This window comes from Bombina bombina, chromosome 1, assembly GCF_027579735.1.
Source record: "Bombina bombina isolate aBomBom1 chromosome 1, aBomBom1.pri, whole genome shotgun sequence".
Lineage (NCBI taxonomy): Eukaryota > Metazoa > Chordata > Amphibia > Anura > Bombinatoridae > Bombina > Bombina bombina.
Window position 1 is genome coordinate 1420091189 of NC_069499.1, and position 16789 is coordinate 1420107977.

Here is a 16789-nt window from a genome sequence, read left to right on the forward strand (position 1 = left end):
CTGAAACCATTTATACAAAGGGGAAAGTTTACCATCACGTTAAGTATGCTTTATTTAAAAAAAATATCACTAAATAAGAAGTGGGATTTGACTGTCAAACATGCTATTATTTTATTTAATTGGGTTAATTTGATTCATTTTTTCCTCATATCTTACACTGCTTTTAATTACAGATATTACAGATTTGTTATTACATATTGCATATGATGAGTAATAAATGTATGCTGGTCAATGATGATTTTTGTTTTATTGATGAGCAATATAATAATGCCTTAAAATAAAGCCATGCCATTTTCCCTACCCTAGTATAAAAGCATATGTGAAGGATAATGGTATTAACTTTTGATCTAAACTTGACCTTAGAGGGTGGAAAAAGATACAATGTTAAGGATCATCTGTGTCAGCGACATTAAAGGGACAGTCTAGTCAAAATTAAACTTTCATGATTCAGATAGGGCATGCAATTTTAAACAATGTTCCAATTTACTTTGAACATCAAATGTGCTTTGTTCTCTTGGTATTCTTCGTTGAAAGCTAAACCCAGGTATGCTCATAAGCTAATTTCTAAGCCCTTGAAGGCTGCCTCTTATCTTAGTGCATTTTAACAATTTTTCAAAGCTAGGCAGTGCTAGTTCATGTGTGCCATATAAAAAACATTGTGCTATTTATTTATGAGTTATTTATGAGTCATCACTGATTGACTATAATGCAAGTCAGTCAAAAAAGCTTAAATAAGGGCTGCAGAGGCTTAGATAAAAACGTAAAATTTATACTAATATAACAGTGTTGGTTATGTAACAAATAATAAAGGGATCTTTTTAAACAATACAAATTCTAGAGTAGATTGTCCCTTTAAATTAGTGTATCAGACTTTAATCTACTTTTGTAGAGATAATCTTGAAATCTGACATGTCTAAATCCTGCAGGAACTAAAATTTAAAATCCACTGGATTCCTTGCTTAGGACAACATTTCTGCATAAAAAGAATCTGTATGAAAATCATATCCATTGATGCATCTTGTTTTTGGAGTAAAAGAATGGAATAAACATCATTTTTTGTAAAAAAAATCTCAGTTTCTTTTTTTTATCCCATTAGATGTTGCTGCAGATGAAGTTACTGATGACACCAAACACCAGGCTGTCAAATTTGTTCAACTCGGTGGCACTGTAAATATTATTTGTAACATAAGTGATGCGTATGATTTCAATTGGTACAAAGAGAACCCCCATGGTGAATTATTTGTTCTAAACACAAATTCTCACCCTAAATATTCAACATATCACAATACAACAAAAAATGATGACATTTTGACCATTAACAGGGTGGAAAGATCTGATACAGGATTGTATTACTGCACCAAGAGAGGACTGAACCAAGAATTTCATACCTCCATCTTAATTATAACCATAGGTAAAAACATATGTTGAAATTCTGCAATGTGAAGCATAATATATAGTACTAAGTTACAGTATGGTTGGCTATAAGATTGGTCTTCATGTGTATGAGTTAACAGTAAAAACGAATCTAGAAATCTGTTGGATTTTATTATATAGATAAGTATAATTTAAAGGGACATGAAAACCAATTTTTTTCTTTCATGATATAGAAAGAGCATGCAACTTTCTAATGTACTTCTATTAGCTAATTTGTTTTATTCTCTCGATATTCTTTGCCGAAAAGCATATATAGATAGGCTCAGTAGCTGCTGATTGGTTGCTGCACTTAGAAGCCTCATGTGATTGGCTCACCCATGTGCATTGCTTTTTCTTAAACTAAGGATATCTAAAAAATGAAGCAAAATAAACAATAGAAGTAAATTGGAAAGTTGTTTAAATTTGTATTCTCTTTCTGAATCATGAAAGACACATTTTGGGTTTAGTGTCCCTTTAAGCACAAATACTTTATACCATTCAGCTAAATGCAATATGATTAACAAAAAAACTGTTAAAAAAAACAACAACATAACCATTCCCTTAACTAAGTAAAAGTTACTTTTTATCTGTGGAATATTTGTAGATGATGTGCAGCCAAAACCTATTCTTACCCTACTGGTTCCAATCCAAGAAGAAAATCTAGAGTTTGGCACAATTATATTTATGTGTGAAGCTCTCAGCTGGTCTGATAGTTGGAGTCCTATACAATGGAATGTTGATGGAAAGAAGTTAAATGATAATAACATCTATGGTCCAGATGGAAGTATGAGAAGCCTGATCGCTTTTCCGAAGAATACCATACACCAAGATCTACAAATTATATGTTTCATACAAGAGCTTTCTAGTGGAAAAAATATCAGTACAACACATTCAATTGCCAAACCACTTGGTGAAGCAGGTAAGACCAAGGCACCATAATTCTTATGTTTATTGTCAACTATTATACAACAAGCAGAACTGTAACTAATACTGAGACATTTTGTTAGCACAATGTATCTTTAACTAGATAGTCAAAAAATATGGTATCACTGTATGGCGGAATTACATAATTGGCCTCTCTAATGTTTAGTCAACAGATTATTGCTCCCACAAAGAGACATTACATTTATATTTCAATTCTCTACAAAATATTAAATATTCTACGAAAAAAATGTTGCAATGCTCTTTCACTGCTACTTTGGCTTTGCCATTTCCTATCATATTGTTTTCTGAATATCCTGTTGTATTGCCCCCAGCAGGCTGTTTGAGATTTTTTGAACAGTGTAGGAGCTAATTTATATCTGTCCTAACTGAACATAATATAAACATACTCAAGAGGTTTGTTCAAAGGATGTTCCTGGACTCCAAAACAATGCAAGTTTTACGAACACAATTAAATTAAGTGATAATTTATAATTACATGAGTCAGTGCACCTAAATTGTCTATAACATATATACAAGTCCTAAAATTTCACGATCCTCACTAAGTAATACAACATAACTTTCTCCAAAGGCACAACATAAAAGTATTTGGACAAAAGATTGCATCATTATTCATAAAATATGGTGTAAGGGTACATAGCAGTCAAATTTGAAATGCACAGCATACATAAAACAAACCAGTGTATACTGAAAAATGCTTTTATTCAAACTCAAAATGCTTAGCATTCAGGTTTGACTTTTATATGATTTAAATTGCACTACACATACATTTTTGAAAGAGATAATCATCTTAAGTTGTGCATGGCTCACATTTCCATCATAATTAAAGGGACACTGAACCCAAATTTAGTCTTTTGTGATTCAGATAGAGCATGCAATTTTAAGCAACTTTCTTATTTACTCCTATTATCAAATTTTCTTCATTCTCTTGGTATTTTTATTTGAAAAGCAAGAATGTAAGTTTAGATGCCGGCCCATTTTTGGTGAACAACCTGGGCTGATTGGTGGATAAGTTCACCCACCAATAACTAAGTGCTGTCCAGGGTCTGAACCAAAAATTGTCTGTCTCCTTAGCTTTGATGCCTTCTTTTTCAAATAAAGATAACAAGAGAACAAAGAAAAATTAATAATAGGTGTAAAATAGAAAGTTGCTTAAAATTGCATGCTCTTTCTGAATCACAAAAGAAAAAAATTGGGTTTAGTGTCCCTTTAAAATTACAACCTCACCTAAAACACAAGATTAACAGTTTTTTTTTCTTTTCTATAATATATATATTCAGGGCCGGCTCAAGATATTGTGCTGCCTGGGTCTGAGAATGCAATGACGCCACCAGTAGTAACATTACAGATTAAAATATCAACCTACTAGCGTGGCCACTGACATTACTAAGCCTTCCTGCATGCAACCAATGCTTATGCACATGTGTGTAATAAGTGAGAAGATAGTTAAGGAAGAGATGCACTTGTCCCACCTTGAATGTCAAAAAAAACACTGTAATTTGTAAGCATACTAAAAATGTTGTTTTATATCTTAGGTCACAATGAAGGCTGTTACATCATAATAGGCATTATACTGTTCATTGTCTTTGTGTTGCTACTTATTGGGATCATTCTTGCATATAAACACCAAGCATTCTTAAAAGGTAAAACTGTGACTGCTAAAACAGTTTGTGCATCATTCACTCATTGTTTATAATAACTGACATTAATGCAACATGCACTGGTTCTATAATTTCTCAGACACCATCTATAAAGAAAATTGTTAAATACTGATTTAGTGCAATGATATCAATTAAAGGTATCTGTTTACGATGTACAAATAACTAATAATGATAATGATAATAATAATAATAATATATAATATAAAATAAGATCCAATTAGTGCTTATTGTAAATGTCAAAACAGTAAAATTAGTGCAGTTATCCCTTGTAATAACATTTTAAAATGTAAATTCAGTACTAGCCAACTATTTTATTCAGGCTATAGAGAGATTTTAAATACCTCAATACAGTCCATTACATTTGCTAATATGCCATATGCCAATTTAGATAAAAATTAAATTTGATTACTTCATTCTGGGCATTTAGACCCTCCTAGCCATTAAATAATAACTTCTAATAATAAATATATTTCCATATTTTACTAAATATATTTTTCTCCCAATTAATAAATAAAAACATTTAAAAAAAAAAACAAAACAAAAAAAACACCCCACTAATAGACACTAAAGTTCCTGCTCTGCCAAAATTATCTTAAAAGTATTTTCAGTACTACAAGTTGCGTCAAAAACATTTTGAAAGACAAATTTTACCATAAAAGCTGTTTATCTCCCAATGCAGGGGTACAGATATGAAGGAGAGACATTTAAAATACAATATAATGCTCAAAAAAGAAGCTAAAATATGTTGCCACATTTCCTTGCATACTGGTGAGGATTAATCATCAGATCCTAATTCCCTAAACAGAATGATATACATTTATGATACTGCCACCTAGTGATATATGATAAAATTACTTAAAATGAAAATACAATAAATCTGGACCAATTACTTAAAGGGATATAAAAGTAAAAAATGTGTTATAGCATTTTATAATTGCTCTAATGCATGCAAACAATGACCTGGATGTATTAATCCATTGTTAGTTTGTAAAAAAAATATCTGCAACCTCACAATGCATGCCTCAAATAATTTAAAAATAAATATGGTTTAACTGTTTGCTATATAATGTAATGGAGGTCTGTGGACACTTTTCTTTCAGCCATCAACAATTAAATACTTTTACTGCAAACAAATCTGCATGCAGAAAAAAAATAATCTAAGAAATCAGCACTAACATTTGCCGTGTGTGTTGCAGCTCAGGAATATCATTTTTGTAAATATTACTTTATTATCAGGTACCCTTGGTGTTTTTAGTGTGGATTATCAAGGATTCTATGTAAATAAACTGGTGCGCTACTCTTTATGCCGTACAAATTATTATGTAAGCAGTTAGGCTACAAGGTAAGAGAGAGGGTAGAGAAGGACACCGCAGCTCTAGGTTCAGCTGAAAGCATCTGCAATCATATTCCGGTTACAGCAATACTTGAATCAGGCAGCCGCCAAAACGCCAGTCATCACACTGAGCAGCGAGGTGCAAGCCAATCACAGGATAAGGCTGAGCAAGCCGGCAAATAGAAACAAAAGAGAAAAATTGGCAGCACTCCAGGAATCCAAAAGATAAAACCAAAGTACACACTCAACACATGGAAGGAGGAGGCCGAGTCCTTACGCATTTCGTGCCGTGCGGCTCTTAATCATAGGATAATCAGGTACATACTGACTCTGCCTTATATACCAACCACCTCCAATCCCCAACAAACAGATCAGTAGTCATGGAGACTACAGAATTGTCAAATAGAAATAAACAACATATAATTTAGATCAAATGTCAAATAGGATATAAAGTGCACGCTAAGAGCACAATAATTCATTACTAGGAGAGTAAATCATACATTATACATTCAAAGGATACATATTCCTTCACAATAAGTAAAAAACCCAATGATAATAATAATAACCATAATATTAAAATTAAATGATTTTATCACGCAAAAGATGTTACTGTTGATATTATTCATAGAAAACATATATCAATATATAAGGTGCATTAGGTATTTTACATTTCTTACATACCTATCAATCAACAAAAAATCTGATGTCCCATTTCTTATTTATTCCTAACAGCTCCATTGTTTTTAATTTCAACATCCAATATAACTCTTTTTTTTTGTGTGAGTATCTTATATCTATTGCCACCAATAAGTGGCTGTTTTGCAACGTCTATCACCTAATGCCAAATCTGGGAGAGAGCTGTCTGTAACAACTTAAAGTGATGGTAAACTCTCCCCTTTATAAAAACAAATCTGGAAAGTTTGTAAAATTTTATATGCAGTTTCATTCATCAATTGTAGTGAATATGCACTATAACGTACTTTTTAATAAATATATTCAATTCAAATTCTCCGCACTCTGCTGCCCACTTCAAAAGTCATTTTTTCTGTGAGCTAACAATTTGAATTGTTCTCCAATCAGCGCTCTCCCCTTATATGACACTTTTGTTGTAGCTAGAGTGCTGATTGGAGAACAATTCAAACAGAAACATTTACTTTTGAAGTGGCATCGGAGCGCCAGGGAATTTCAATTTCATATCTATATTAAAAAGTAAGTTATAGCACGACCGATCATTTAAACTCCATCTAAAATATCACTAACATTCCGGATCTTATTTTAAAAAGGGTAGAGTTTACCATCACTTTAATATACAATATATTTGCATATTAAATTCTATAAAGATGGGTATAATATTTTTCGTAGATCTAACAAATCATTTAAAATGTTACCCTATAGAAGGAAAACCCCTATTTTTAACACTTAGGGCTAGATTACAAGTGGAGTGCCATAAAGGGGCCATTGTAAGTGGCTGGTTAATATTCCTGTTAACTTGCGGGAGCACTTTGGGCTTAGCGCAATTAACCAGAGGTCAGACAAAATGACAAATTGTGCCCCAATTGCCCCCCAAATAAAGTGGACAGTAGTTCTATATAAAAGTTAAAAGATGAGCATCTTTATTTTTTTTTAATAAAAACTGCACAAAGCAGTTATAAGGGGTTAAAGTGAGGGTATGTGGGGGGAAAAGCAGTACTAAAAAAATGCCTTTACATTGCGGTCTATTGGAACTGTGTTATCACTATAAATGCATATGTATATGCTTATATACATATATATGTATTTATGTGTTAATATGTATATATACACATATAAACACTTAAATATTTACTCCACAAAGTTCTAACCGCTACAGAAGCGGAAGCGGTGACGTAATCCGGGGAGGACAAACAGAGCACTCCAAACAAGCACAGGCGGCAGGGGTAAAGCTGCAGGAAAACGGCCGGTGCAGCCGTAAGTAAATGTAACAAAAAAGAGCGGTAGCAGCTGCACTGATAAGGAGAATAGATGAGGGCTATCAAAAAAGGTTAAAAATAATTAATCCTTTATTAGAACATTTAAAAATGGACAGTACAGGGCACACAAACTCCCTGACTAGTTTCGTGCTCCATTGAGCACTTAATCATAGGGTGAGTTTGTTCAGTGTTCATAGACTATTTAAAGGCACAGAACACCTGAAGACAATCATACATTAAAATACAACAATACAATGTTAAAATACATTCTAATTCTACCTTATTGCAAACTCTATGGACATTTTACAAAGATGGAACAAAGCACAAATAATCAAAATAATATCCCACAATAGTATTATTCAAATATAGATCCTCCTAAATGTGAGGAAATAAACTTTTAAACTGCTAAATACTGAACCGATAGAATTATCTAAGTCTCCAATAGCATTTATAGGATATTATTTCAAATGCACTATAACATGGTATTGTCTAAGATGGACAACTGTAAAAAACAGAAACAGAGGCGCCACATGTGTAGATCAATGGATACCACAAACACCAAACTGGACAAGACACAGGGTACTCACAAACATGAAGGCACTCTTGTGTGCCTATTAGAGGCAGGCTGGTATTCTAAACAGCAAACCAGCTGGCTGTGTGAACGAATCCCCGTTGTGGTGTCCTGAAGCAGTGGATCTCCTGAAAGGCAGCCCTTGCCTACATCGTTTCCTATAGGTTGGAACAGGGGAGAAAGGCTAAACAGCCTTTGGGTTGAGATTGATAAACACACCAGACTTATTGAATCATAAAACTAGCATTTATTATACAGAATAAAATAGCCAGTAATGTAGCACATTACAGCTGGTGTGTTAAAATCAAATCTCCTATAACATATAGAGATGTACAGCGACGCGTTTCTCGGGGGTAACCCCGTTTCCTCAGGCTTGTATACTCTACCTATGTCTTAATCACCCTTAAATAGGGCTCAGTAACCACATGTTTACAATGAACACTCCCCTTCCTTCCTTCCTTCCTTCCTTCACTTGAACCAATGAGAACCTTCCTTTCCCCCCACTCCCACTTGTTGCAGTAATTAGTTAATATTTACAGATTAAATTTATAATTAGAAATATGCTACTGATTTCCTAAGATTGGTGTTATATATACAGGTGATCTTGCGTTTTTTTTTCAAAAAGATAACTTTTACGATCGTATAGGAAATTGCAACTGAACCTATGTAAACAAATCGTGTGGTGTATATTTAACCAACCAATGATGACAAGGAACCAAGAGGCTTGTGTCAAAACCTGAATCCGATTGGTGAGAGTCTGGTCATCCATGGACTACATGTCCCATGATTCCTGTAGATTCGATTCGTGGGTGTGGACCGCACCGAATCTGTATTCACCGCCGTCAGCTAAGCGTCAGCGTGACAAATAAAAATTTCATTGCTCAATGCAGACACACACCCACGAATCCAATAGGTTGATGTAATGTAAACAATCTGTCGTCTAGTTGACCAGCGATGTCAATTCACGAAAATAATATATGTTGAACTCACAAATATAAGTAATGAAAAAATAGGTGACCAATAACAATGGCTGTATGCGTGGGTTATGAGTATAATACGTGAGATTCATTTATGGCAATATATTATTGGTCTATGACAAGTGTAATATATTTATCGCTAATGGTGATGACATATATGTATATATATATTTGCATACAAAGAGAGAAGCACTCTACCAGGAACGAACAACAGCTCAGTGGCTTGTTCTATGGCGATTTACCACCCGGAGGCAGCCTCTTTTAGACCAGTGTGCTTTTCACAGAAGAAAACTTTCCTGAAGTATATCAGTCTGATCCCGCCAAGTAAGGTCAGTCCAGCCCCGAAATACCAGGCAATTCTCCTCTGAACAAGGAACATGACAACCCCAGACGATCGTTTCGGCCTCCTATGGGCCTCGTCAGTGAGGTGCAGCCACATTCCTCTAAGCACACTGGGCAAGGAGTCCACGTCTGGTTTCCCCCATCACCCATAGGGAGACTTCCCCAGGGTCATAATAATTTGCATACAAAGAGAGAAGCGCTCTACCAGGAACGAACAACAGCTCAGTGGCTTGTTCTATGGCGATTTACCACCCGGAGGCAGCCTCTTTTAGACCAGTGTGCTTTTTACAGAAGAAAACTTTCCTGAAGTATATCAGTCTGATCCCGGCAAGTAAGGTCAGTCCAGCCCCGAAATAACAGGCAATTCTCCTCTGAACAAGGAACATGACAACCCCAGACGATCGTTTCGGCCTCCTATGGGCCTCGTCAGTGAGGTGCAGCCACATTCCTCTAAGCACAGTGGGCAAGGAGTCCACGTCTGGTTTCCCCCATCACCCATAGGGAGACTTCCCCAGGGTCATAATAATTTGCATACAAAGAGAGAAGCGCTCTACCAGGAACGAACAACAGCTCAGTGGCTTGTTCTATGGCGATTTACCACCCGGAGGCAGCCTCTTTTAGACCAGTGTGCTTTTCACAGAAGAAAACTTTCCTGAAGTATATCAGTCTGATCCCGCCAAGTAAGGTCAGTCCAGCCCCGAAATTCCAGGCAATTCTCCTCTGAACAAGGAACATGACAACCCCAGACAATCGTTTCGGCCTCCTATGGGCCTCGTCAGTGAGGTGCAGCCACATTCCTCTAAGCACACTGGGCAAGGAGTCCACGTCTGGTTTCCCCCATCACCCATAGGGAGACTTCCCCAGGGTCATAATAATTTGCATACAAAGAGAGAAGCGCTCTACCAGGAACGAACAACAGCTCAGTGGCTTGTTCTATGGCGATTTACCACCCGGAGGCAGCCTCTTTTAGACCAGTGTGCTTTTCACAGAAGAAAACTTTCCTGAAGTATATCAGTCTGATCCCGCCAAGTAAGGTCAGTCCAGCCCCGAAATACCAGGCAATTCTCCTCTGAACAAGGAACATGACAACCCCAGACGATCGTTTCGGCCTCCTATGGGCCTCGTCAGTGAGGTATATATATATATGGGATCAGTATCCAATAAAATCTAATGTGAAAAAAACACCAGTGTTAATCAAACTATATTCTAAAGGACAGATACCTACTCCTATCTGTCCCTTAAAAAATATCCTTTCTTATGTGGTTAATACCCGGTGCTATGTTTATGACCATATCTCTATATTTAGTATGTGCACTGATATGCCAGACACATTGCATATATTGCTGTGACTAGTGTCTGTGTATATTTATACCCTATAAGTATCCAAAATAACAATCTCTGGACATGGTGATGATCAAATGAAAAAGGAAAAAACTTATAATCTATATTTTCCAAAGTTGTGTAATGATATTGTGTGTGTATGTGAATACGTATCGTTTGGACAATATATTTAGTGAATGTCTACGTGATTCAATTAAAGGGAAAATTAAAGGGATATTTTGTGCTGCTAGGGAATATCTATAAAACTACGCTTGCATACGTGTTAGTGTAATTTATGTAATAATGGGATGTGGTGAAATTGTGATAATCAATGGGATCAGTGATACTAGTATTGGTATATATTTAAAATATAAGAATGACAGATAATTAAATATTGATTAGTTCATCAATATAAAAGGAGCTAAGAGTGAAACCTAAAAATAGGAATAAGAATAAGAATAGGACCTGATACCTGTACTGAATATAATCACTAAATGTAATAAAATTGTGATGATCGTTCTGATATGTGTTGTTAGTACTAATGTATATGCATTTCAGATACTCACTATTATATAAGATTAAGCAACAAGTGGGGGGTGAAAGTCCAGTGTACAAAATCACTAAATTACCATATATATCTCTGTATGTTACCCTTCGACCACATTAAACAAAATTGCTGTAAAAGATAGACAAAGATCAAAACACATAAAATCTATACTGTTGATAATCACATTGGAATTCATCCCAAGATTTAAAAAACAATAATATATGTTATGTGAATACAACTGAATCTATAACCTCATTTAGGCCTGTGGGAAACAGACTGTTGAATTTAAAAATCCAATAGGTTTCCCTCTGTCTGAGTTTGGTGAACCTATTATATACATTACTTTTCGGAATGTTTTCTATTGGGGTGATTTTAAATGGACATTTTCCAGATATGTAATGTTGACAGGTATGTCTAGACACACTATGTTTAGATGATTTTGCTTTTATGTTCCTCAGATGCTCGCTCCATCTAATACGAACCTTCCTACATGTCCTGCCTATGTATTGTATGCCACATTTGCAGGATAGCGCATATATGACATAGCTGGAATCACAGGTCATTTTACTTTTAATAGTAAATTTTTCCCCATTGCTATATGACTCTATGCTAGTTGTTCCATGGGAAATATGTTTACACATATAGCACAGTCTCTTTCCACATTTGTATACTCCCTTTTTACTAAAAATGTGGTTTCCTATCTTCTCTCCTAATTTTGGTATATTGGTTACCTTTCTTTTTGTCATCACCACCTTACTTGGGGCTAGTTTTTGTTTGTAGGAGGGTGCTCTTTTAAAAAACAATTTTGGTTGTGAAGGGAGTGTTTTATTCAAAATCGGATCTTTTAATAAGATCGGCCAGTGTTTTTTTAAAACTTTATTGATGTTTTTGTGATTGGAGTTGTATTGTGTAATAAAGAGTGGTTGTTTGTTAAAATTACACTCTTCTTTATTGTCATGTTGGTCTGTGTTGGGAACTGAAGTTAGTAATTGTTCTCTATTTAAATCCCTGGCTCTCTGGGAACCCTTGTCAATGAGTTCAATGGGATATCCCTTCTCTATAAATCTTGATGTTAGAATGGGGGCTTGCTGGTCATATTGTTCTACCGTGCTGCAATTCCTACGTAATCGACAAAACTGACTGTATGGAATGTTAGTCTTCCATTTTGTTAAATTGTTGCTGGAGAAGTGTAAGAAATTGTTGCAGTCTACCTTTTTGAAGTAGGTAGAGGTAGATATATTGCCCCAAGGGTCCCAGGCAAGTATGATGTCCAAAAATTCTATGTGATCCTTTTGTAAATTATGTGAAAAACTTATACCCATATTATTATGATTCAAATGTGAAACAAATTCCAATGCTTCTGCTTCTGAACCATCAAAGATAAAAATCAAATCATCTATGTAACCACCATAGAACACCAGATTGCCCCTCCATTGTGAGTTGTAAATGTATAGGTCCTCAAATTGACCCATTGGAGGGGCAATCTGGTGTTCTATGGCCGTTACATAGATGATTTGATTTTTATCTTTGATGGTTCAGAAGCAGAAGCATTGGAATTTGTTTCACATTTGAATCATAATAATATGGGTATAAGTTTTTCACATAATTTACAAAAGGATCAGATAGAATTTTTTGACATCATACTTGCCTGGGACCCTTGGGGCAATATATCTACCTCTACCTACTTCAAAAAGGTAGACTGCAACAATTTCTTACACTTCTCCAGCAACCATTTAACAAAATGGAAGACTAACATTCCATACAGTCAGTTTTGTCGATTACGTAGGAATTGCAGCACGGTAGAACAATATGACCAGCAAGCCCCCATTCTAACATCAAGATTTATAGAGAAGGGATATCCCATTGAACTCGTTGACAAGGGTTCCCAGAGAGCCATGGATTTAAATAGAGAACAATTACTAACTTCAGTTCCCAACACAGACCAACATGACAATAAAGAAGAGTGTAATTTTAACAAACAACCACTCTTTATTACACAATACAACTCCAATCACAAAAACATCAATAAAGTTTTAAAAAAACACTGGCCGATCTTATTAAAAGATCCGATTTTGAATAAAACACTCCCTTCACAACCAAAATTGGTTTTTAAAAGAGCACCCTCCTACAAACAAAAACTAGCCCCAAGTAAGGTGGTGATGACAAAAAGAAAGGTAACCAATATACCAAAATTAGGAGAGAAGATAGGAAACCACATTTTTAGTAAAAAGGGAGTATACAAATGTGGAAAGAGACTGTGCTATATGTGTAAACATATTTCCCATGGAACAACTAGCATAGAGTCATATAGCAATGGGGAAAAATTTACTATTAAAAGTAAAATGACCTGTGATTCCAGCTATGTCATATATGCGCTATCCTGCAAATGTGGCATACAATACATAGGCAGGACATGTAGGAAGGTTCGTATTAGATGGAGCGAGCATCTGAGGAACATAAAAGCAAAATCATCTAAACATAGTGTGTCTAGACATACCTGTCAACATTACATATCTGGAAAATGTCCATTTAAAATCACCCCAATAGAAAACATTCCGAAAAGTAATGTATATAATAGGTTCACCAAACTCAGACAGAGGGAAACCTATTGGATTTTTAAATTCAACAGTCTGTTTCCCACAGGCCTAAATGAGGTTATAGATTCAGTTGTATTCACATAACATATATTATTGTTTTTTAAATCTTGGGATGAATTCCAATGTGATTATCAACAGTATAGATTTTATGTGTTTTGATCTTTGTCTATCTTTTACAGCAATTTTGTTTAATGTGGTCGAAGGGTAACATACAGAGATATATTTGGTCATTTAGTGATTTTGTACACTGGACTTTCACCCCCCACTTGTTGCTTAATCTTATATAATAGTGAGTATCTGAAATGCATATACATTAGTACTAACAACACATATCAGAATGATCATCACAATTTTATTACATTTAGTGATTATATTCAGTACAGGTATCAGGTCCTATTCTTATTCTTATTCCTATTTTTAGGTTTCACTCTTAGCTCCTTTCATATTGATGAACTAATCAATATTTAATTATCTGTCATTCTTATATTTTAAATATATACCAATACTAGTATCACTGATCCCATTGATTATCACAATTTCACCACATCCCATTATTACATAAATTACACTAACATGTATGCACGCGTAGTTTTATAGATATTCCCTAGCAGCACAAAATATCCCTTTAATTTTCCCTTTAATTGAATCACGTAGACATTCACTAAATATATTGTCCAAACGATACGTATTCACATACACACACAATATCATTACACAACTTTGGAAAATATAGATTATAAGTTTTTTCCTTTTTCATTTGATCATCACCATGTCCAGAGATTGTTATTTTGGATACTTATAGGGTATAAATATACACAGACACTAGTCACAGCAATATATGCAATGTGTCTGGCATATCAGTGCACATACTAAATATAGAGATATGGTCATAAACATAGCACCGGGTATTAACCACATAAGAAAGGATATTTTTTAAGGGACAGATAGGAGTGGGTATCTGTCCTTTAGAATATAGTTTGATTAACACTGGTGTTTTTTTCACATTAGCTTTTATTGGATACTGATCCCATATATATATATACATATATGTCATCACCATTAGCGATAAATATATTACACTTGTCATAGACCAATAATATATTGCCATAAATGAATCTCACGTATTATACTCATAACCCACGCATACAGCCATTGTTATTGGTCACCAATTTTTTCATTACTTATATTTGTGAGTTCAACATATATTATTTTCGTGAATTGACATCGCTGGTCAACTAGACGACAGATTGTTTACATTACATCAACCTATTGGATTCGTGGGTGTGTGTCTGCATTGAGCAATGAAATTTTTATTTGTCACGCTGACGCTTAGCTGACGGCGGTGAATACAGATTCGGTGCGGTCCACACCCACGAATCGAATCTACAGGAATCATGGGACATGTAGTCCATGGATGACCAGACTCTCACCAATCGGATTCAGGTTTTGACACAAGCCTCTTGGTTCCTTGTCATCATTGGTTGGTTAAATATACACCACACGATTTGTTTACATAGGTTCAGTTGCAATTTCCTATACGATCGTAAAAGTTATCTTTTTGAAAAAAAAACCGCAAGATCACCTGTATATATAACACCAATCTTAGGAAATCAGTAGCATATTTCTAATTATAAATTTAATCTGTAAATATTAACTAATTACTGCAACAAGTGGGAGTGGGGGGAAAGGAAGGTTCTCATTGGTTCAAGTGAAGGAAGGAAGGAAGGGGAGTGTTCATTGTAAACATGTGGTTACTGAGCCCTATTTAAGGGTGATTAAGACATAGGTAGAGTATACAAGCCTGAGGAAACGGGTTTACCCCCGAGAAACGCGTCGCTGTACATCTCTATATGTTATAGGAGATTTGATTTTAACACACCAGCTGTAATGTGCTACATTACTGGCTATTTTATTCTGTATAATAAATGCTAGTTTTATGATTCACTAAGTCTGGTGTGTTTATCAATCTCCCTTCAAGTAACCCAAAGGCTGTTTAGCCTTTCTCCCCTGTTCCAACCTATAGGAAATGATCTAGGCAAGGGCTGCCTTTCAGGAGATCCACTGCTTCAGGACACCACAACGGGGATTCGTTCACACAGCCAGCTGGTTTGCTGTTTAGAATACCAGCCTGCCTCTAATAGGCACACGAGAGTGCCTTCATGTGTGTGAGTACCCTGTATCTTGTCCAGTTTGGTGTTTGTGGTATCCATTGATCTACACATGTGGCGCCTCTGTTTCTGTTTTTTACAGTTGTCCATCTAAGAAATTACATCACTTGTGAAGTGAAGACCGAGAGCTGCCTTCTTCATTTATTCCTTTCTCATACGGACTTATTTTGGGACTGTACATTTACACCGCCTATACTGGACACCATCCAGTGCAATGTGTGTATATACACATATATACATTGTTATATTAATCATAATAACTTTTTTAATTAAGTCTGCATTTTATTTTATAATAATTTATTTATTAATTCTGTATTTTAGTTTCGCTCTCACCATAACTTTTTATGGGTTTTTTATAAATATTTACAGTAGGGTCACCCACACCATCTGTTAAATAGCGCCTCCTATAGGTTATCTGTGACACACTGTCACAGAGTTTCCAGTTTTCAATAAAATGGTACTGTACTGAAAAAGTGTATATCAACTCTATTAGATAATAATTATACATATCAGTATAAAAATATGCAGATGAAATTATGCATCTAAAATTATGCAATCAAAAACACATAAAGGAGTACTATAAATTGCACAAATAATCTAACAGAATACTAAACATATAATGCAAAATAAACCAAATTAAATTAAATTATCCCACAAAATAACTCATGTCCCATTCACGGTTTAAACCTAGGGGAGTGATAGTTCTCAATTGGTATATCCAATATAATTCTTGTTTTAATAGTAACCTATTCCTATCACCTCCCCTAGGTGGAAACATGATGCGATCTATTACCTGAACTGTCATATCAAAAACATTGGTCATATGTATCAAATCAAAATGTCTAGCTATCGCCGACTCTTTTACATATTCCTTAGTGTCCCTGACATGTTCCCTGACTCTGGACCTCAACTCTCTACTCGTCTGACCTGTATACTGCAAATTCAAGGAGATAGACTACAAATGTAGCT

General features: G+C 35.1%; 1 long non-coding RNA gene across 1 annotated transcript in view; it reads left to right on the plus strand.

Moving 5' to 3' along the window:
- Nucleotides 1–2217: 2217 nt before the first annotated feature.
- Nucleotides 2218–16789, plus strand: part of LOC128642981 (uncharacterized) — a 36943-nt gene continuing 22371 nt past the window's right edge. The window contains exon 1 of the long non-coding RNA XR_008399746.1: nt 2218–2332. This is a non-coding gene — a long non-coding RNA (uncharacterized LOC128642981). The remainder of the gene's footprint in view (nt 2333–16789) is intronic.